Genomic DNA, 22375 nt, shown 5'->3' with positions numbered 1-22375 from the left:
TATCCTTGTTGTAGTAGACCATGCTACTAGGTACCCTGAGGCAATTCCTATGAAGACTGTTACAGCTCCGGCTGTAGCTAAGGCCCTCCTTGGTATTTTTACCAGGGTTGGGTTTCCTAAGGAAGTAATATCCGACAGGGGGTCAAACTTTATGTCCCACTACATGAAAGCCATGTGGAAGACCTGCAGAGTTACTTACAAGTTCTCAACAGCATACCACCCCCAGACCAATGGATTGGTAGAAAGGTTTAACAGAACCATGAAGAGCATGATAGGTGGTTTAGAGGAACCCCTGAAAAGAAAGTGGGACCTTCTATTGCCATGCCTTCTCTTTGCTTATAGAGAAGTCCCTTAGGAGGGAGTAGGATATTCTCCCTTTGAACCTCTCTATGGCCATCCAGTCAGAGGTCCGTTGGCCCTGATTAAGGAGGGATTGGAAGGTGCTCCTCCTCTCAAGCCAGTCAGAGTGACTGACTATGTGATAGGTCTCCGAAGGAGAATGTCACACATGATGGCAGAAGCTAGTGATAACCTGAAAGCTGGACAAGCTTTGGTCAAGCATTGGCATGATCAAAAGGCTAACATGGTTGAGTTCACTCAAGACCAGCTAGTTCTCGTTATGCTCCCAACAAGGCAGAGGGCCTTGCAAGACAAATGGATGGGACCCTTCAAAGTTGTGGGAAAACTTGGGGAGGTAAACTATCTGGTGGATCTGGGCAGACCCAGGGAAGCTCCTAGAGTCTTCCACACCAACAGACTGAAAGCGTACATCTCCAGACCTGAAGTAGGAGCCTTGCTTCTAGCTTCAGCAGCAGAGGAAGAAGAGAGTGAGTCTCTCCCTGATCTCCTCAGAGGTGTACCTTTAGATGAGAAAATTGAAGGAGTCAATCTCTCTTCAGATCTGAGACCTGAGCAACAAGAGGAGTGCAAATCTATGTTAAATCAGTTTGCCTCCCTGTTCTCACTCTCACCAGGCTTGACCCCTTGGGGACAGCATGAGATACTCACTGTTGACTGTCTTCCAGTCAAAAGCAGAGGATACAGAATATCAGAAAATGTGAGAACCCATATCAAAGGGGAGGTCAAGAAGATGCTTGATCTCGGGGTAATAGAGCCCTCTACTAGTCCATGGTCTAGCCCAGTTGTGTTAGTACCAAAGGCAGGATCCAAAGACTTGAGATTCTGTGTGGACTATAGAGCTCTTAATGCAGCCACGAAGACTGATGCCCACCCTTTGCCAAGGACAGATGAGTTGGTGGATAAACTTGGTGCCGCCAAGTACCTCAGCACATTTGACCTTACGTCAGGCTATTGGCAAATAGCCTTGACAGACAATGCAAAGGAGAAAACTGCATTTTCCACCCCAGTTGGCTTGTACCAGTTTAAGGTCATGCCTTTTGGATTAAAAAATGCACCTGCTACATTCCAAAGGATGGTGAATCAAGTTCTAGCTGGGATGGAGGACTTCTGCATGGCATACTTGGATGACATTGCAGTCTTCAGCCACTCCTGGGAGGAACATGTGAACCACCTAGGGCATGTTTTGCAGGCTCTTGAGCAGGCCGATTTGACTATCAAGGCAAGTAAATGCCAGATAGGTCAAAGTAAAGTGGTCTACCTTGGGCATGAGGTAGGAGGTGGAGAAATAAGGCCTTTGCTCAGCAAAATTGAAGCTGTGCAAAATTGGACAACACCTACTACTCAAACCCAGGTGAGAGCCTTCCTAGGCCTCACTGGGTATTACAGGAATTCCATTGAGAACTATGGGACCATCGCTTCTCCACTGAATGTAATCTCCTCTCCAAAATTCCCTAAAAAGGTCAAATGGAATGAGGAGTGCAATCAGGCCTTTGAAAAACTGAAGAAAGCTCTTTGCCAAGCTCCAGTACTGAGAGCTCCTGACTATCACCAAACTGTCATTGTACAAGCTGATGCTTCCAATGTAGGTATAGGTGCAGTTCTAAGCCAACTGGATGAGAAGGGTAGGGAGCAGCCCATTTGCTTCATCAGCCGTAAGCTGAAGGATCCTGAGACAAGGTGGGCAACAATCGAAAGAGAATGCTTTGCTATTGTGTGGGCACTGAAGAAGTTTAGGCCATACTTGTATGGTTCTACTTTTGTCATTCAGACTGACCACCAACCCTTGAGATGGTTAATGCAGATGAAGGGAGAAAATCCAAAACTATTGAGATGGACAATCTGCCTGCAAGGGTTTGATTTCACCATTGAGCACAGGTCAGGGTGTCACCATCAAAATGCTGATGGACTCTCTAGGATGTATGTCATCGACTAGAGGTATGAGGTTCATCCAGGAGTGGATTAAATCCTCCTGTCCCTTAGTCTGGGGGGGCCGAGTGTTAGGGAGAATTCTCTATTTAGGCTGAATTTCCTAACCTAGTGAGTCTCCCAGCAGCTTTGCTGGATTTTTGGGGTTTATTTTTTTCTCCTGCCAAGAGTGAGACTCTTTCACCCTCACTCTTGGGCATGATTTGAGTGTGTTTCTTTGGCTCTAGATGTGTTTAATGGGCTATGGGGTCTTTTACTCCATAGGGCTTCATGTGTTTTTGTGATGTGTGTTACACAGCACCCTCAGTGCAGTAACACAGGGGTGTCATAGTGACCCCCAGTATAGACGCCATACCCTGGGACGGACTACTGTCTCCCAGGGCATGTAAAGTCACCATTGACTTTACTAGTTTTGAATTCTGAACAGAACCAGTACAAACCATCATATTGTGGACATACTGGCTGGGGCAATTCGATTGCCCAGCGGTCTGTTAGTCGAGGGGGCACGTCTCCGTCCCCCCTGATTGAGTTTTGGCTGGTGGCAGTGGATACTACTTTTCATATATTTAACCGCGAATATTTCTCCATGGGATTTTCCCATTGTTCGAGGCTACTATCTTTATTTATTTAATTACAATAGCCTCGAACATACCGCCGGTTTATTTATTTAATATTAATTCTCCGATTGGTATTTTTTGCCAAAACTCGGTTCTAAAAGGGCGTTTGTGTTCTCTTCTGTGACTCCAACCCAAGTTGAGCCCTTTGTTCCATTTTTTGGCGGGCTTCTCCACAGAAGCCCTCCAAAGTGGTGCGACTCTGTCTGGGGTACTTAGGAGGGGGGAGGGGGATTTAGGCACCCTGGACTGAGTTGCCTAGGCAACTCAAGTCGTACTCCGTCCTGATTGGCCGAAGTGGTGAGGCGGCCGGCTCACCACTTAGCATGTTTGAGTGACAGCTAGGCTGAGTGAATGGGGGTTTTCTGCATAAAAGCAGGGCTTTGGGGACTGGAACTTCAGAAGTCTTCACAGGACCTAAGAATTCGACGAGGGAGAAGCTGAGCTGACCGGCCACGACGACACCACCGGTGGAGCCCTGCTGGACCGTCTCACCACTTTTCCCAACGACAGAGGAGATCTCCCGCCGGAGAGTCTTCTTCCTTTGACTGGTGGGGATAACCAGATTCACCGTCTTTTCGCCTTCCCGACGTATCTCATGGCTGCCTTGCCTATGCCAAGCACCCCGGCAACCGGGATACCACGCTTTACCATGACCGCAAATTAAAGGGTAATACCTTTAACCGGAAAACTCTGTGGCTGGTTTCTTCCCTGGCAGTGCAACGACCTTCATCTTTCCTCCAAGTCGAGATCCTCTCTTTCCCTGGACGACGACAAGACTTGCACCCGCTGCCAGGAACAACTGCCACCGCTGGAGGATCCTTCCCACTTAAGGTACCGTGCCCCGCCCGGCTTCCCTTGCCACCGACTGTACGGGGTAGATTTAGCCCCCGGCTTTCGAAACTGGGTTAGACTGGGACACCCTGGCTAAACTTTTCTGAGCCTCTCTAAACTCTTTTCAAACTCTCTGCAAGACTTTCTAAGCCTAGTGTAACTGTGTGATCCTGGGCGCATTTGTGCTCTGCTCTCTCTAAGAGTGGGCCCAGCCTATGGACTTTGGCTCACAAGTGACTTTTGCTCTTCTGCCTTGCTAATAGCGCTTAACTATAGATGGCACTCCAATAAGTTTATGAAGAAGGGAGGGAAAAAGACAGAATATGGGAAGGTACACCACTCTAAATCTTAGAGTGGTGTACCTTCCCATATTCTGTCTTTTTCCCTCCCTTCTTCATAAACTTATTGGAGTGCCATCTATAGTTAAGCGCTCACCTCTGTATGGAAATAAGTGGTGTTAACTAAGACTTCTCTGATAAGGAACAAGGGTTGTATATATGACAATAGTAACTGTGTTTAGAGTGTTTTACCATAAGAGTGCTGGAGTGTGCAAACAGTGTGTTTTTAAATAAATAATTATATCCTTTGATACCAAAGCTCTGGTCAGTGTTTGCTTGTATTGTTGTATCTGAGTGCCTATTGTGTATACTTTGCATACTGCCTTACTCTTCTTGAGGGAAGTCTGACTGCTCAGCCACAGCTACCAGGTAAATCTGGGTGGTACAGACTGCTACCAAGTGGGTTTACTGCTAACACCTGTAGTCCTAAATCTTTTGCAGTGTTCCCAAAGGGAAATGCACAGGTTTCTGCCTAACAGTTGGTGTAGCAGCGTAAGTATTGTTCGAGTGATGCGTTGAGTCTCTCTGTCTGACTGTTTGTTTGGTGGTGAAAACCAGAGGAAAGTGCCCTCTCAATCCCTAAACGGCTACATAACGCTTTCCAAAACCTGGAGGTGTATTGGCACCCGCGATCTGTGATGATTTTGTCAGGTAAGCCGTGTAACCGGAATATGTCCCTGATAAAGATTTCTGCCATGGTCGATGCTGACGGTGGGCCTATAAGTGGAGAGAAGTGTGCCAGCTTGGTAAAGGAATCCACTGTAACCATTATGCAGGTATGTCCATTGGAAGGGGGAAGGTCTACAATAAAGTCTGATGATATAAGAGACCAGGGTCTGGTTGGTATCTCGGGTTGCTGCAAGAGACCTAAAGGTCTTTGTGAGCAATTCTTGCTCATCGAACACATGGGACAGGTAGGACAATACTTCTTTACCTCAGTGGACATACTGGGCAAATAGAAATGTCTGGTAATGAGTTTGATAGTGGCTTTTACGCCCCGGTGTCCTGCTGTAGGATGATCATGACACCATTCCATGACCTTTTGTTGGAGAGGCAAAGAAGGGACGTATAATCTCTGGTCGACAAAGATAAGACCGTCCTTAACCGAGGTCCGGAGGTTCCTACCCAGACTCGGTGGAAACGTAGTGTTGGTTTCCTTGACGTCATCAAAAAAGGCAGTAACAGAATCAATGGTGCGTTCTTTTTGAAACATGAGTTTGTTGGGTGACAATACCGAGGCATCATGAAGGTGTCTTCGGGAAAGGGCATCAGCCAAGCTATTTTGGCTGCCAGGAATATACGTTATAACGAAGTCATATTGACTCAAGAAGTGGGCCCACTGGCTTGGCAGTTACGTAAAACCTGCAGGTTCTTATGGTCAGTGCGAATGGTAAATGGTGTAGTACCGCCCTGCAGTAAGTGTCTCCATTCTTCACAAGCGGACTTGGTGACCAACAGTTCCCTTTCAATCACAGAGTAGTTCCGTTGACTGCTGTTGAGTGTCTTGGACATGTATGCTATGGGATGTTCCTTACCATCTGCCTCTTGAAGGAGGACGGCTCCAATGGCTCCTATAGAAGCATTGGTTTCGATAATGAAGGGTTTCTTCTGGTTAGGTTGTTTGAGTATGGGCGCTGAACAAAACAGGTCTTTAAGATGTTGCAATGTGATTCAGCTTGTTCAGTCCACTTAAATGGTCTCGCCTCCTTCTTAAGGAGGGCAGTTATAGGAAATACCTCATTTGAAAAATTTTGAATAAATTTTTGATAGAAGTTGGCCAGTCCTAGGAGCATCTGGACTTCCTAAAGATTTGTGGGGGACGGCCATGCAGTTATTGCCTGGACCTTTTCGGAATCCATCGTGACACCTTGTTCGGAAAGAACAAACCCCAAATAAGGAACGGTGTTGACCGCAAACAGGCATTTCTCAGGCTTTACCAGGAGTTTGTTGTCCTTGAGTCGCTGAAACACAGTCTGCAGATGCTGGTTATGTTCTTTTGGGTTATGGGAGAAGATCAGGATATCATCCAGATAGACAATAGTGTAGACGTAAAGGCTGTCAGAAAAAATACGATCCATAAATCGCTCAAAAACCGCTGGTGCATTTACCAAGCCAAAAGGCATTACCTTGTACTCGAAGAGACCATAGGGCGTGCGGAAAGCCGTCTTCCATTCGTCTCCACTACGGATCCTTAGGAGATGGTAGGCGATACGAAGGTCCAGTTTGGTGAAGATGGAACATCCTTCGACCGCCTCTAAGATATCTGCTATTAATGGCATTGGGTAACGGTCCCTTTTTGTGACCTTATTGAGCCCCCTGTAGTCTATACAAGGTCTTAACTCCTTCGAATCTCTTTTGGCAACAAAGAATAAAGGCGCCCCTGCTGGAGATTTGGAGGGTTGTATCAGTCCGTTTTCCAAATGGGCATCCAGGTACTTTCGTAGGGCTTCTTTTTCTGTCAAGGATAAAGAAAACATTTGCCCAAAGGGCACTAGTGCATCCGGAAGTAGATCAATTGCACAGTCTTCAGGACGGTGTGGTGGCAGATCCAAGACTTCCTTGAGTAAAAAGACTTCTTGAAATAGGTTGAGTTCAGGAGGGATGCAACAGACTTCGCTGACTGTGGTAGATTCAGTGGGAACTATCTTCACTGTTCTTGGTGTAAGTTCAGAAAAGCTGTTCAGGAGACAATATCTGGAATGAAAAGCCAAGGTGTTCTTGGCCCAATCAATGGTAGGGTTATGTCATCTTAACCAAGAGATTCCGAGTATGATGGGAAAATGAGCCACCCGAATAATGTCAAAGGCAAGGTCTTCAGTGTGATTTACCAACGAACATGAAGAGGCTCAGTAGAATGGGTGATCGGCCCCGAACTGAGAGGGGATCCATCAACCCCTTTCACCTTTTGTTCTTCATCTCTACGGAGACGGCGTAATCCCATCTTCTCTGCCCATACAGTATCTATGAAATTGCCGTCCGCGCCACAGTCAAGGAGTGCCAGTGTGTCAAGGGTTTGTTCCGAGATAGGGATCTGAATGGATACGACCATAAGTCGACAATCATCCTCGTTCTGCGGGGGAATCACGGATAAGGAAACATAGGGACCTTGAAAAGACCCTCGGATACCTGTCCTTAACTGGTCCAAGGGTGATCGTTTCCTGACCGTCTGGGCGGGACGTCAGGGCTATTTCTCAGAAGGTGACCATCAGAACCACAATGCATACATAAACCGGAATATCGTTGATGTTTCCGTTCCTCCGGGTTTAGAGGAGCCCTAGCGGTACCAATTTGAATTGGTTCCTCTCTCTGTGTTCTCGTGGCCGGTGGAGAGGATGAGAAGGAGGGGAGAGCGGGCAGCGGAAGACTGGCCTTCTTTCTTTCTGCTCTACGTTTGCCTAAGCAATACTCAATTTGTAGGACAGCAGTCAATAGGTCTGAGAATGTGGTGGGTCTAGGGATTCTAGCCAGCTCATCCTTGATTTCTTCCTTGAGTCCTCTCCGGAAGATCACATACTGGGCCTGGTCTAGCCAGCCAGCCTCCTTAGCAAGATGTTTAAAAGTAGAGATATAGGATAGCAGATCAGTAGATCCTTGCCGTACATCCAGTAACTCTTCGCAAACCATGAAGGAAATCTCAGCGCGTTCAAAGGTATCTTTCAGTCTTTGTAAAAAGTCATCAAAGTTCTGTAGAACCAGGTCATTGCTGTTCATGAGGGGGGTTGCCCAGGCCAGCGCATTTCCCGTCATGCTGGAGACCATGAATCCTATGCGCGTGTTCACAGATGCATAAGTATTTGGTTGGAATTTAAAATATAGCTGACAGGCCTCGATACATTCCTTCAGCTTATTAGGCGTGCCATCATATTTTCCTGAAGAGAGTGCCATGGGAGGTAAATCCGTTGAGTGAGCCTCCCGTGTGGTCACCATTTGCTTGAGGATGGCATTCTCAGCCTTCAAATTCTGTACCTCTAGATTGAGGTTCTGAACTGCGGCTACCAATTCCTGAATCTGTTCAGGAGTTGCCATGGTAGGATTTTGGCGTTGCAAACTTTCAGCGTTGCCGCCCTTATTGATGGTTTGAGCAGAATCACCCTCCTCCTCACCTGAATCCGAGTCCTCCTGCTGTAACTTCTGTAATCTTCCTTCCCATATGCTCCTTTTTTTTATTTGCAGGTGTGGCTTGTCACGGAATGAAGCCACCATGGGAGTTGAGGACAACAACCCAGGGGCCCCCTTCTGGAACAGCCGGAACAGGGGAAAAAGCCCTTAGGCACAAAAAACCCCTTAGTAGAATGTAGATCAATTTTGAATAAACAACCAGAAAGATCGGTTCACTGGAAGACGCTGTGTATGAAGAGCCAAAGGCAGAGCAAGGAGCGAGGGACGAACAGAAATAGGAGCAAAACTGGAAGGAAGTAAAGTAAGAAGGTAAGTAAAAGCGAACGCGGAGGGGAATGGCCGGAGGGTCAGGAAAAGGCTGGGAGCAAAGAATACTGAGAAACATGAGCGGAAAGGCAAAAGGAAAAGTAAGCAAACAAGGGAAATGGACAGAAAGGGTAAGGCCGCCGGAGCGGGGAGGAGAAGGGATACAAAGCAGAGTACCGTATGTACTGAAGCGGAGAAAACTAAGCAAAGCCTCCCACAGAGGAAAAGACGGAACGCCAAGCCAAGGGTTGCAAAGCACTGTCCGATAGGAAGGGGAGGGAAGATAACCCTGCTGGTGGATAGCGTCAGAACAACTAGACCGCTCAACGTGTTTCTGGAGATTAGCCAGTACTGCCATGGTTGTTCAAACGCCAGCGGTTCCAGAGACGTCTAAAGACTTGGAACATGACACTGAAGCACAGAATATATTTGCAGAAGCGTTACAGAAAAGAAAATGGCAGGCTAAAACTAAATGGACTCCCAATGGTCACATTCAGGTTTCATGGTTTGCAATGTTTATCACATGATGCAATTTGCTTCTGGCCAACATACTATTCATACTATTCGGGCTATGCGATTGCATTTACGGTTTCACAAACCCTCCTTTTGGCCTTAAGCCAATAGCATCATCATCCAAACATTGCGTCATCATCAGACCAGGTGTCATTTTCCGAACTACCCAAGTCACTATCATAATCATTATCAGAAATATTGATTGTCATAAACTCTTTGATTGTTTCATTTTCATGTTTGAGACCACCATTTATCGTATGAGGAGTGGGCTTCACAATCTTTGTACTAATTATCTGTACACATTAATTTGAAATTATGGAGCAAATGGCTGGCAAACATTGTATGCAACAACAGCGGAATATGAGGATACTAAATATCATGAACAAAATTGCAATTAGTTTCCATACCCAGGATTGTAACAGTTCCCAGAACCATGTACTCAAATTTAGATTCCAGCCACCGGTGGGAACATGGATTTCAGGACTTAGAATATGTAATTTCTTAATTGCTTCAAATATTGTAGGGGAGGAGTCACTTACAAAAACACAGCTCGCTGATCCCACTAATTTGCATACACCTCCACGGTCAGTCAAAATAATGTCAAGAACCATTCTATTCTGAAATGCAACTAGCCTGATTGCTTTTTGTTCCAGTGTCATGTTGTATAGTATGTCAGTGGTTCCATTAATTGTTTTTTATAACACCGTGGACAATCTTCTAATATTCCATGAATGTATTGCCTGTCCCCAAAAAGGTATAAAGGATTTAGCTATGTCCCCAACATTTTGCCCAACAGTATCATTTTGGCGTGGCCGGGATCTGGATACGTTTGCTATTTCAGAGGTTGTAGCGAGAAATACACCAGGTAAAAGTATCCCTAAATAACAAGTCCCTTCCCAGTTTCTAGGTAACCATGGATAAGCTTGGTCCCTGCACACAAAATAGACAGGACCTCCTATATATAATGGTTTCTCTTCATGCTCAAGTACAGCAGTATTCATACATCTGGTAAATGTTCCCATCGGGTGGGAACCCTTTTTCCGCAAGCAAAATGGAACAGAATGTGGACTATGGTTAATAGTGTAGGAGGGAGGCATGGCATCTTTGTTTCCTACAGGAGACATTTTGAAAGTATTTAGGGACTGGTAAGGCTTAGAGAGTCTATCAATGGGACAGGTCGATACAGTGTTCATTTTTCTTCTATTTGTAAACACGGAACAACCAAAAGGTGTCAATACCAATCTTTCAAATTCATTTATGTTTGTTCCATCAAAGTTTCCAGTGACACTATCATTCCATTTCCCAAAAAATAGAGCTCTTAGTGATGCATAATAGGCAGTACTCAGGGGTAGAGGATGTATATACCAACCCATTCCTCTTTCTCCATGCTGGGGTAAATGCGAGCACATCCAGCAATTGGATCGATTCAAGATTGCATGTGTCATATTCATAATCAATAATAGAGTATTGTTATCCTAACCTTTTCTGTGTTTTGCATCTCGTGGAGGAAGAGTGTAAGAAAGCACATGAGCTGGGGCCATAGTGGGAGCATTGACAGTGGGCAATAGAGTATTCATAGGATGTATAGCTTCTAAATACCAGAACATTGGAATTAGTGTAGATACAATACAGATAGATATGATGACCAGGAGCAGTTTAGTCTTCGTAGATCAAGTCTTTCTCGGAGCAGATTCAATGTTAGTGTCTATAGTTCTATTAATTTCTTCATCAGCGCAAGCGGCAGCAGGAGCGAATACAGGCATGATCTATAAAGGCTTATTTCTAAAGTTTCTCAGTATCCGTCGAAAAAGTCTCACACGGCAACACACGTTTAATCAGCAGAGTTCAAGCAAGTTCAGTTCGGCCTACTTAAGATGGCAGCAAGCTGGTGTTTACCTCACGGGCTCCGAAATACAGGAGCAAGTATCAATATCAATTTTTCATAGTGTCGGTACCTTTGCCCTCACTTGTCCATGCTAGGTTGCAAAGCCCTTCACTTTCAATGGTAGCACCAGGAAATCGCGTGTCAGAGCTCCCATCCGATACAGCTCATACGCTCCCTTTCCCTAGGCCTCCATTTCCAGCTCCATTCGTGGGCCAGAAACAAACGCTGTTACGATTACTTCCGTATTCGTGGATGCAAATTGTACCTTAAAGCTCCAGGTACAGTGAAATCGATGAACAATGCACTATCGTTGTTTGCAGTAGGTGCAGAAACAGTGCCAATCGGTGATGTAATTGGTGATGATGAGGCAGCAGAAAAACAAGGTTGAGGTAACACTGATGTTTCCGATTCCGTTGCAATCTCCCCAGGCCCCTTCTTGGGCTCAGGAAGTGGTTCCGGCTGAATTTCGGCGATGTCTTTGTGGTCAATTAAGGCTGGTTCACTCGGGAAATCAGGATCATTGGTCTCTTTCTCATGTGGCAAAGAAAATGGGATTCTTTTCATGTGCATTGCGTGGATCCAATGGTTACGATTGTTTTCTCTAACCGCAGTCTGCGTGGCCTGAAGTACCTAGTACGGTCCCTTCCACCGCAGAGCAAGCAAAGATTTTCTCTCAAGGTTTTTCACTAGGACCCAGTCCCCTGGTTGCAGACAATGGCCTGGGCCCGTGTATCTGACAGGAAGAGCCTCCTGCACCTGCTGATGAATCAAACTCAGGTTTTGAGTCTACTGTTTACAATATACAGTAAGTAATGGATACTCTATATCTTCCAACTTTTTCGGACGTGGCACATTCCATACGTTGGCTGGTCTCCCCATAATGATTTCATAGGGGGAGAGACCAGTCTTTGCTTGCACAAACGTACGCATGGACAACAAGGCTAGCGGTAATGCATCGGGCAATTTCAAATTACTCTCTGTGTTTAATTTCACCAATTTATTTTTCAAAATACCATTTTGTCGTTCCACAAGACTGGCACTCATCGGATGTCTGGCTGAATGGAATCGTTTATCAATTTGGAGACCTGCACAAATCTGTAGTATCACGGCCGCTATAAAATGTGGCCCATTGTCTGACCATATGACACGTGGTAGCCCAAACCTCCGAAAATATTCCTTTAACATGGATTTCACTGTTGACATAGCTGAACAATCTTTTAGGGGTTAGGCCTCCACCCATTTGCTGAATGCACAGACCACTACAAGGACATATTTAAAGTTGTGGCATCTCTCTATTTCTATGAAGTCAAAATGGATGACCTCAAAAGGCATGGAGGGAGGACCAAAACTTCCTACTGGTGTCATTGTTCCCTTTCCAATGTTGTGTTGTAAACAAGTCCTGCAATTTTGAACCAATCTCTCAGCAATGTTCATAATGTTGTCATTGTACCATACAGAATCAAGGTGCTTATAAATCTTTTTTGCACATATATGTGTTGGACCATGGGACATAGTAACCATTGCCATAACATATGGATTTAGCAACATCCATCTACGGTTTTCTTTGTCTACCCAACAACCCTCGGGATCTAATTCTGCTGGACCCTTGGACCATTGTTTTATTTCCTCGGGAGTGGCTTCTGCTTCCATTTCTTTAACAGTCCCAATTCCATCCTCTATCATGCAGGACACCCTCTCTGTTGTTTCGGCATACATTTTTGTGTGAAAATCAGTGGCAGTTTGTTTCGGGATTCTGTCTGCAAATGTGTTTCCTTTTCCTATGTTACATGTTACCTTTTTATGGGTGTTACATTTCATTATTGCTAATCGCTTAGGAAGTGCAAGTGCTGACAACAGTCTCACTATTAAAGTGCCACGTTGAATCTTAGTTCCATGGGACGTCAGAAAACCCCTTTCAGCCCATAATTGGCCAAATTTGTGGACCACCCCGAAGGCGTATTGACTGTCATTGTATATGTTCACACTGAGTTTTTCAGAAGTTTCACATGCTCAGGCTAAAGATATTATCTTTGCAGCTTGTGCTGAGTTATGTGGGATTTTGTTTGCTCTCCACAATAGTTTTCAGTGTAGTAATGGCATAAGCAGCAGTTGATATGCCATTCGGTAATTTAAAACAAGAGCCATCACAAAATAGTTCTCCATCTGGCTCCTTCAGGGGTATATCAGTTAAATCAATTCTTCCTTTTGTCTCTTGCTCAGTTATAATCAAGCAATCATGGGATAATTTCTCCTCTTTCCCTTTTTCATTTGTAGGAGGCAATAACTCGGCCGGATTCAAAGAGCAACATCTCTTAATTTGGATATGCGGTGCAAATATGATCAATTCATACCTTGTTAGTCGGGCGGATGTGAAATGTTGCATCTGCATTCTATTTAAAAGAACGTCTCCTGAATGGGGTACCATCACGGTTAAAGAGTGAACTAAAACCATCCCCTTGGTTTGTTTCACTGACACCGCAACAGCAGCAACAGCTCGCAAGCAACGTGGCAAAGCACATGCAACATGATCCAACGTGGAAGAAAAATAACCGCATGGTCTATTTCTGCCCCTGTGTTCCTGAGTCAAAACAGCCAAAGCACTTCCATCGCTTTCATGCGCAAACAACATAAAACACTTCTCATAATTTGGCGTGCCCAAAACCGGAGCTGAACATAACGCAGCTCTGAGCAGGTCAAAAGCTTTTGACACTCCATGTTCCATGGCAGAGGCAAGGTAACACCTTTCCGTGTCAGTGCCACTATGGGTTTCACAATCATAGAGACATTTGGAATCCACTACCTACAATATGAAGCCATGCCGATTAAAGCCCTGGCTTCCTTCTGCGACTTTGGAATAGACATATCAGCAATGCTTTCTATACGTTCTGGTGTCAATCTGCTTCCCTCCTTCGATAGGAGGTAGCCCAAATAGGCCACCTCCTCTCGCAAATACTGGAATTTCTTCAATGATGCATTGTGACCATGTGCCGCTAAAGGTTTCAATAATAAGACAGTACCTTCTTTACAAATGTCCTCTGAATCTGCTGCTATAAGCAGATCGTCAATGTACTGCAATAATACACAGCCTGTCAGTAACTCAAGCATATCTAGCTGTTCCTTTAATGCTCTACTGTAGATACTTGGACTTTCAGTGTAACCTTGCGGAATACGGGTGAATGTGAATGAGCGCCCTCCTAATGTAAATGCCAACAAATACCTACTGTCTGGATGAACAGGAATACTAAAGAATGCGTTTTTCAAATCAATTATACTAAAATGTGATGCAGAAGCTGGAATCATAGGGCCTCATTACACGGTAGGCGGTAAGGGTTTACCGGTACCGGTAAGGGCACCGGTTGCGGTAAACCCTTACCGCCTTACTTCGAGGTCCCTTTGCGGGACCCGACCTTAATGGCTGGTTCTACCAGCCGTTAAGGAACGGGCCAGCAAAGGGACCTTGGTGCTAATTATGGTACCGCAATTTGCAGTACCGTAATTAGTGCCTTCCCCATTCCCATTGAGCCATATGGGGGCAAAAATGGGAATGGGGAAGTGCCTTGGTGAATGGGGAATTACCGCCCCCGCTCACCTTGGAGTAGGGCGGTAATTCCACCATCCACCAAGGCGGACATGGTAAAATACCAGCAGCAACCATGGCGCTAATAGTGCCATGGTTACCGCCTACCGTGTAATGAGGCCCATAGTCAAAATTGTGGTGACATCGGGGACTAGCGGGAATTGTGGAGCAACAATTTTGCTCACCGCAAGTGACACACGACTACCCTGACACACGACTACTCTCCTCGCATATGACACTTTTGGTCCTATAGCTTTTGGTACGACTCGGAACATAGTTGCTGCCCACTCCATTATTAGCTCAAGCATCCTACCTGAACCCAAGCGTTGCCTAACCCCACCTCAGTTTATGTCCTATTCTGAACCTAGATGCTGCCCCACTGCACTACGCGTTAAACCCTAGGGTGCTAACAGACCACATTGATTGTGGTGTTGTGCCTCATGGTCGCTAACAAACCACATTGATTGTGCTGTGCCTCATGGTCGTTAACAGACAACATTGATTGTGTTGTGCCTCATGGTCGCTAACAAACCACATTGATTGTGTTGTGCCTCATGGTCGCTAACAGACCACATTGATTGTGTTGTGCCTCATGGTTGCCAGCAGACTACACTGATCGTGTTGTGATTTATAGTTGCTAGCCAGCTACTACCTGTATCCATATCTGGAATATGCCAGCTTGGCTAGTATTCATCATGTTCCCTTTCTGCATTATGCCCGATTGCACGCCTTGTAGCAGAGATAGTTTTATCCCATTCAGTAATGAACTTGCCAAGCTTGGCTGTCCTAGACACCACCCCATTCCCTGCCCCACACCCTTCCTACCCTCCCTACCTCCTTTCCCCCACAGTGCACCTACAGACCATAGTACTATAATTAGCATTACTTTAGGTAACACTCTACCTAACCTCGCCACAGATGACCACTCAGACAACATCCAGAACTCATGCAATCTGCTAGAACATCGCCCTACAGCCTACCCCAACCTCATGACACGTAATGACAGACTAGGTTATAGACTCCCTAGCCTACTTAGCAAAATGACCAACAAACCCACTACTAAAATCACTAATAAAAACACCATCGCAAACTCTGTGCCACTTAAAGGAGCCTTACTCAATGCTAGATCCCTTGTTGCTCACCCCACGGAAATTGCAGATATCATCCGCTCAGCAGACCTGGATTTCCTAGCCACCACAGATACTTGGCTTCATGCCGCAGCAGGTCCCTCTCTATCTCTCTCAGTTCCAACTACTCCATCCTCAGGGCCGACAGACCTAATGCCTGTGGAGGAGGTGTAGCACTTATTTTCAAATCCACGCTTGACATTAGATCTGTGACCTCCCTTCCTCTAAATTCCTGTGAACACCTATCTATCAAAATTCAAACCTCCCCTAAGAATTCCATTACCCTGGAACTATTATACAGACCCCCTGGTCCCACAGGTTCCTTTGAGGAAGATATAACCTCCCTCATAGCCGAAAAATCTAAACCTCTATCACAGAATATTATTCTAGGTGACTTTAACTTGGGTTACAATGATCCTCACGACACTTCAGCATCCTCCCTTGCCAATATACTTGGCGAACATAACTACTTTCAACTTAACACCCTACCTACACACCAGAAAGGTAGAACCTTAGACTGGCTCGTTGCCCACAACTGCAACATTACCTGTAAGGACCCCCAACCACTTATATGGACTGACCATTTCCTACTCTCATTTGACATTAGTACTAATAACCCTCTCCACATACAGCGCCCACCTGCACCAGCATGTCTGACAAGAAATAAGCAGAACATCACCGCCAAAGCCCTCATCCCCCTGGTTCTACCCACCCTAAACATGATCCCTAATACATCAGACCTCAACTTACTATTAGACACCTACAACAACGCCATGACCAAAGCTATTGACCTTGTTGCCCCTTTAAAACTATGCAAAAGTAAACTAAAGCACATCTTAACTCCTGGTATACACCTGAACTCAAAATATTAAGAAATAAAAAGTCCAAAATGGAAACCCTCTGTAAAATGAATCCATCAGAGGAACACAAAGTCAATCTCATAAATGCATCTTCTTCTTATAAAAAAGAAATTATTCACACTAACAAGGAAGCCTACAATACAAGAATAAGCAATGCTAGCTCCAGTACCAAAGAATTATTCACTATCTTGAAGGAGTTAGAAAACCCCAATCCACTTATGGACACGTCCGTGAAGGACCAACTCTGGTGCACTAGCATCCAAGATGCCATTGCGAACAAAATCACTGGCCTACAAACAAAAATCGAAAATAAAAGACTACAACTCTCCAATAGCAGCCCCACCCCTAGTCCCCCTACTCCAAGCCCACCTACCACCCCTAACACCAACCAGGGCTTCACCTTCAAAAATGTAACTGTACTAGAAGTGCAAAAAATTGTAACATCCCTCAAACCATCAAACTGCAAAGGGGACAGCTGCCCTGCACAGATCATAAAAGAGGCAGCAAGAGACTTCGCCCCCTTCATTTCTAATCTTATAAACGTGTCATTCTCCACTAAGTCGGTACCCAATAATCTGAAACAGTCGTGGGTCCTCCTGCTACTAAAAAAACAGAACTTGGACCCTTCCATCCCTACAAATTACAGGCCTATCACAACTGTTCCCTTCTTGTTAAAAATCCTTGACAGAGTTGCTTACTTGCAATTTCAGCATTACCTAGAGTCTAACCAATTACTCGGATTGCGTCAGTCTGGCTTCTGGCCTCAACATGGAACTGAAACCGCCCTTGTTGACCTTAAAAGTCAGATTGACGAAATTAAAGATAAGGGCAAGGCTGCCATCCTACTCCTTTTAGATCTCTCAGCAGCCTTCGACCTGGTCGACCATAAAATACTCTGTAACCACCTCTCATCTGCCGCCCACTTTTCCCCCTCTGCTGTCACGTGGATACAGTCATTCCTGGCCAATAGAACCATGAGGGTCTTTTCTCTGGAGGCAGCAGCAGACCCTATCCCCATCACCTGTGGTGTCCCACAAGGATCATGTGTTCCACCCACCCTTTACAATATCTTTACAAAGCCCCTCTTTGATAAACTGGATCGTCTGGGTGTCACCTACACAAACTATGCAGATGACACCCAGATACTCCTCACCATCTCGGGCAATTACAATACTGATGTAGCCAGGATCAATGAAATCTTCTCCGTCATTCAGGCATGGATGGCCACACACGGCCTCTGCCTCAATGACGAGAAGACTGAACTGCTCATTGTTGGCTCACCGAACAACCTACAAAAACTTAGCCCCAATTACTCTAGCATCATAATTGATGGCAACTCTATCGCGGTCGCTAAAAACGTGAAAACACTTGGCTTCTATCTTGATGCCAATATTAACCTCACTAAGCAAGTTAACGTGACTGCCTCTGCCACTGCCTATACCGGAAAACTAATCAGAGCCTGTAGACCATTTCTCTCCCCCAACAGCTGCCTCACGCTAGCCAGAACCCTTATACAATCTAAGCTAGACTACTGCAACAGCCTCTACTTAGGTGCCAATCAAGCGATAATCAATAAACTCCAAGTCCTTCAAAATAATGCTTTACGGGCAGCGCTAAACATTCCCAGGCGTGAGCACATCTCTGCCACTAGAACCACTTGTAAATGGCTCACCATCCAACATAAAATTTATCTAAAAACACTCTGCCTCACTTACAAAGCTCTCAATTATTTAGCACCACCCTACCTGACTAACAAATTTACCATGAAATCCTCCACTAGAACTACGAGATCTTCCAATACCCTATGTCTCATAGCACCTAGATTCACCTCTAAAAGAGCCGGAGGCTCAAGCTTTACCGTCCTCGCCTCCCAACTTTGGAACTCCCTGCCACTGAATATTAAATCTTTCAAATCTTTCCAATCGTTCAGGAAACTTGCCATTGGGTGGCTTCTGACAAAAAGTCAACCTTGAAGTTAGACCTAGATATAAACTGCACTTATTGTTTATGCCTCATTTATGTCATTACTGGGTGCTATCACCCCTCTGCCTATATTTCTTGTATATAACTGCTGTTCAAATTGTTGTAGTATCACTGCTTATTACCATGTACTGTGCCTTGTAACCTGTATTGCCTTGTGCCCTTATACTACACGGTCCGGAGCACTATAGAAATAAAATAAACAAACAAACAAACAAACAAATCAATTATAAAACGGTAAGGGATTTCATTACCTCCTTTCTTGTAAACTGGAAGAATCAGACTATTACAAATACTACCAGAAATCTCTTCAATTTCAGTTCTGGAAATTAAATCGGACACAATGGGCCTCATTACACGGTAAGCGGTAAACCATGGTGCTATTAGCAACATGGTTGCCGCTGGTACCATACCGGTACCACCATGGAGGAAAGGGGAATTACCACCCCATTCCAAGGTTGGCGGGTGGTAATTCCCCCTTTCTCCATGGCCCTTCCCCATTCCTATTTTTGCCCCATAGGGCATAATGGGAATGGGGAAGGAGCTAATTACGTTACCGCAAATTGCGGTACCGTAAGGTCTCTTTGCGGGTCCCAACTTCAAGGTCCCTTTGACACCAGCCGTTAATGTTGGGTCCCGCTAAGGGACCTCGTAGTAAGGCGGTAAGGGTTAACGGTCTCCGGTACCCTTACCGGTGACCGTTAACCCTAACAGCCTTCCGTGTAATGAGGCCCAATGCATTTCAAAGCTTGTTCACCTTCAATCAAAATTTTGTATTGTGGAATACGCGTTATATACATAATACATTACCAGTAAAAAACAATTTTTACTGGTTCCACTTTCAAACATCCTACATCGTTATCATTTACTGCCCATATACAAGTTGATACTTCATTCAATTCAGTCGGTAATGGCAGAGACACAAATTGCGATACTGGTGTATTTCGTGGCGAAATTGTCAAGTACACTGCATCAGGAGAACAATAAATTACTGCATTCAATTTCTTCAATAGATTCAATCCCAACAAATTTTCGCCTCAGTTTGTCGTCAAGAGAAATGGACAAGATTCAGTGAATGGACCAAATGTGATTGGCACTGGCTGTGAAACTGGACTAATTACTGGTGTACCTGAGAACCCTACTGAAACATTTCTATGCCCTGACATTGGTATATTTGGAACCCACTGATGGTCGATCGAACATTTCTGTGCACCTGTGTCCACTAGAAAAATATTCTCCCTATTCCCAACCTTTATTTCTAAGTAGGGCCCTTTCTGATCAATGGTAAAAGGCACTGGTTCCAAACCCTGCTTCGGGCTGTCCTAGTGGAACAGTACATCATCAGATGTAAAGTCTCCAGAGTAATATGAATTGGAGGGATTATCAAAAGCATTTGCACCATTCATGGTGTTCTGTTGATGATTAACTTGATTATACTGAAATTGTGGCTGCATCTGACTTCTGTTCTGGCCCGCTATTCTTGTATGACCTCTAAATGGTCTTCTCGAAATAGTCCCATTCAACCTCTGTAATTGCGGGCACTGTGCTCGCCAATGGCCTTCTTGTCTGCAATAGGCACCTTGATTTATACTTATCGGACCACCTTGTATGTTGGATGATAATGCAAATTGGACTCTAGACGGTGCGTTTCCGCCACCTCTATTACCTTTGGCTACCTGCTGCAGTAGTACTCTTGTTTTCAAATCTCCTTTCTTCCTAATTTCCGTGTTCTTTTCTGAATTGACTCGGTTCTCATAATATTGGGACATATGTAATATTTCACTTTGTGATTTTGCTTGCCATGCCCTTTCAGATGTCATTATCAACTTCTGAATTTCCGGTACCAATCCTCGCACAAATGTATCAACAAATTATCTCTTCCCAGGTTCGGTACTTAGATCTTGACCACTAAAATCTGCAAATACATCTTCAAACCGGTTAAAAAAATCCGTTGCTCCTACCGATTTGCCTTGTAAACAAGCAGTCAATTTATCCCAAACTATTCTCTTCTCAGGCACCAAAGTTTTCAATTTCGCTACTATTCGTGAGGGTAAAGTTAAAATTACTTGAGGAGGTTTCTCCCCAGCATTTCTCTCACTATCGACTCTGATCAAAGTTTCCCATGTATCGCCTAGCATAGGTGCATCATTTATACTTCTAATTTGTTTCCATATGTAATCAGGAAGAATCACAGGGAACAATAAATCAATGCCACTCAGTGTAAAAACAGATGAATTCAAAACGGATTCAATTTCCTTATAAAAACCAGCAGGATTTTTCCTAATATCAGGGACCGTCTGTTTTATAGTGTTCACTTCTTGTCTAGAAAAGGGGACATATACAAACTGTGCGATATAATGGGCTTCTATCGTTCGCGCTGGAATTTGTCCGACGGCAGCAATTTCTACTTTCTGGACAAACGTGCGAGGCACCTCTCTCATAGGTAACTGCTAAGTAGTTGATTCTGGATCTGAGGGTATATTAAGCAACAAAGCCAAATCAAGGGAAAAAGCAGCAGTTCTGGTGTCAGACGAAAATGCTCTTTTATAAATCATCATCAAATCAGCAGGACAACAAACCTTCTTCATGCATTCATCCTGTAAATATTCCCACATAACCTGTAACACCTTTCTCTGCATTTCTGGTGTGTATTGACTAAGCGTATCATGCACTTCAATCAGGGAAATGGCAGCATCCGTAATCCATCTAAGCGCATCTCGCGTACAAATTCGCATCTCTTCACTAACAGGTTTCAACGGCGGAAGAAATCGTTTCTGGACATATGACATATGCGGTTCACGCTTACTCATTATCTCATTATATCTTTATGCAATCGATCAAGTTCTCGCTTAAACACCAATATTTGCCTTACTTGTTCTCGTATCTTCGCTGCATTATCTCGCAAATTGGAAAGGACAAACAAATCATGCAACTGTTGCGGTACCACCGTATCACTTAAGTCACTCCATACCTAAACAAGATAATCTCCCATATATTCTAACAATACCTCTTGTTCACTAAGGCCTCTATGATCACATATGGAACTTTGCACAGCCACTTCATTGCCATCATCAATATACGTCTCAGCCCACTGTTTCAGTTTGTGTTTTTGTTCCTTACTAATCGTACTACGAGTCAGTCTAATACTTCCTCTTTCAGGCCCCTCTGATGCAGAACTGCCAGCTAAAGCGTATAACTCATGCTCTGTAGGAGGTGGAGGAAATGATGTCATTGGTGCAGATGGGATGGTGCAGATGCAAGCGTGGGAATAGCAGCAGGAGGAGATACATAGGGAGGCGGTGCAACTGGGTCAGTACTTGGATGATCATTCCTTCGCTCATTCAGTATCTTATTTATCAATCCGTCTGATGTATGTAAATCTTGTGAAGGATATATTTTCTGTATGTTTAATTGGAAGGCCCTATCCATGTTCCTAATGGCTTCTGTCTGCTTCTGTTGATCATGCTCTAGCGCTTTCTCTATGTTTGACACATGTTTACGTGCATGTTTCTCTCTACTTTTCAAGCTCTGATTCGCTTCCTTCCTCCAGTCCCTTACAATGATGAACGCTGCAGGTCTGGCCTTTTTTCATAGCAAAACTGATTCCAAATGTTCTATACGCGCTAGTTCGAAGCTCCCATTATTTGGCCACTGAAGGTCTGATACACGTCTGGTCTGCCTATGCCAAATCGCATTAAACACTATTGCCCCTATACCATACTTAGGGCCTCATTACACGGATGGCGGTAAGGATTTACCGGTACCGGTAAAATACTGGTACCGGTAAATCCTTACCGCCTTACTACGAGGTCCCTTTGCGGGTTGGGGGATTTAACGCCTGCTGCTTGCAGGCGTTAAAAACCAACCCGCAAAGGGACCCAGGGAGCTAATTACGGTACTGCAATTTGCGGTACCGTAATTAGCACCTTCCCCATT

General features: G+C 44.7%; 1 protein-coding gene across 1 annotated transcript in view; it reads left to right on the top strand.

Moving 5' to 3' along the window:
• The window catches only part of ARHGAP30 (Rho GTPase activating protein 30), a 2240907-nt gene that overhangs the window by 367900 nt on the left and 1850632 nt on the right, over positions 1-22375 (top strand). The gene's annotated exons all lie outside the window — the stretch shown is intronic.

Source organism: Ambystoma mexicanum, chromosome 1p, assembly GCF_040938575.1.
Source record: "Ambystoma mexicanum isolate Mex_15411 chromosome 1p, UKY_AmexF1_1, whole genome shotgun sequence".
NCBI classification, from domain to species: domain Eukaryota; kingdom Metazoa; phylum Chordata; class Amphibia; order Caudata; family Ambystomatidae; genus Ambystoma; species Ambystoma mexicanum.
The sequence above is the reverse complement of the archived record's forward strand: the minus strand, read 5'-3'. Positions and strand labels throughout refer to the sequence as shown.